At 36.0% G+C, this 1,738-nt stretch overlaps 1 non-coding gene across 1 annotated transcript; it reads left to right on the top strand.

Moving 5' to 3' along the window:
- Positions 1-295: 295 nt before the first annotated feature.
- On the top strand, positions 296-507 carry LOC125265970. Its single transcript, XR_007184397.1, has one exon. It is a non-coding gene; the product is annotated as a small nucleolar RNA U3 (small nucleolar RNA).
- The last annotated feature ends 1,231 nt before the right edge of the window (positions 508-1,738 follow it).

Genomic DNA, 1,738 nt, shown 5'->3' with positions numbered 1-1,738 from the left:
GCTTGAATTCAATACGTGATGTTTAAGTCACCGCTGTTTCATCAGACAATATTGAAGTCACGTTAAACGATGTGGATTTAATCAAATCCGTTCACTAACAATTTATAGATGTAGTCTTTAAGTAGTGGACTGTGCTTTTACTTGTTTTTGTGTTTATATGGCCTCTTAAACCAAAGAGTTTTGCGCGTTGTTTTAATCATCGGTTTAAAGACATCGCTGTGACTTCATCGTTCACTACCGTCGTTGAGCTTCATCGTGTCGTTGAAGGGATGCCCGTTGAATGCTGAGTTTCATTAAGACTATACTTTCAGGGATCATTTCTTTAGCTATTAACTAGGAAATGTACTATGCTCGTGTTAAGTTTCCCAAACCACGATGATGACTGGTAATGTATTCCTCTGAGCGTGAATCGGGTAGTAGTCTGTAATATATTACGGATAGCTATTATTGATGACCGTTCATTAGTTCTTCTCGAACTTATGAGGAGGAGTACATGATCAGAGTGGTTATCTTATTAAATTGCAAACAATATGAATTATGAAATTTAAGAATGATAGATAAAAATGGAACTACATATAAATGAAGAACTATTACCACGGACTACACTCTTAGAAGAGAAGACTCTATTAATTTATTGATTTAGTTATGCTTATATAACCTGCTTGTATAGTTACTTTATCTCTAGAAAAACTTAAATACCCATAGGCATAACACATCAAAATAATATGTAATCATTTAAGACATTTTATTAGCATTTACAATGACACAAGCAATATAAAACACACTGCAATTCATAGAGCAATAGTTAGAAGAGTTAACATAAATAAATGTTTCTAAAAAAAAATGAACTAAAAGACTAACTAGTAGAATTGTTTTTAAATTCATAAGCATTAAATGATAATTTTAGGGATGCACTGAAATGAAAATTCTTGGCCGAAACCGAAAAAGAGGAAACCAAGGCCGAAAACCGAAAAACTGAAAGAAATTATGCCAATTATTAGTACCATTGCATTTATAGCTATGACTGTGTACTAACTTTACTAAAATCAAGGCATTGCAATTGCCTAAATTAATATTAAAGTTTCAAAGAATAAATCAATTACAAATTATGCAAATATTTATTTAGCACATTGCAACAATGCACAGTATAAAATAAAATTCAAACTAAAATGTTTAACTTGACCCCACTCATGTGTACATTAAATAATAATGTCCTGTCCATTATTATTTAATGTACACATGAGTGGGGTCAAGTTAAACATTTTAGTAAATATTTCTTGCAGGATTTCACTGAACATATCAGTCAACGAGGGTGCATGGTGCAGAGAGACGATTCTTTTTTCTGCGCTGGGCGCTGCTCCGTCTCCGTCTCCACGCGGGTTCTCCGCATCCATTGCGGCCTGGATCATTTCTCGTGCGCGCTGCTTTATTTCCACATCAAAGTAATGGTCTTTATAACGCGGATCAAGTACAGCCGCGATGAAGTGCAGAGGATCCGAATAGATCTCAGTGAAACGTGTGCTGACAGACTCTAAGAGTGTACTTTTCATTGTTTTCACTCCGTGGTCCGTCTCAACCACTTTCCTTAGGAGACGCTTTAGTGCTGCTCTTAAAGGAATAACGTCCGCTACAGATGCATCAGAGGAGCTGATCTCGCGGTTTCTGTTTGCGTCATCACAACATTTCGGCCGTATTGTTTCGGTGATAAAAGTCTTTCGGCCGAAAATTTTCGGTGCCC

This window comes from Megalobrama amblycephala, linkage group LG3 (genome assembly GCF_018812025.1).
Source record: "Megalobrama amblycephala isolate DHTTF-2021 linkage group LG3, ASM1881202v1, whole genome shotgun sequence".
Lineage (NCBI taxonomy): Eukaryota > Metazoa > Chordata > Actinopteri > Cypriniformes > Xenocyprididae > Megalobrama > Megalobrama amblycephala.
This window is presented reverse-complemented; position numbering and strand designations above follow the sequence as displayed.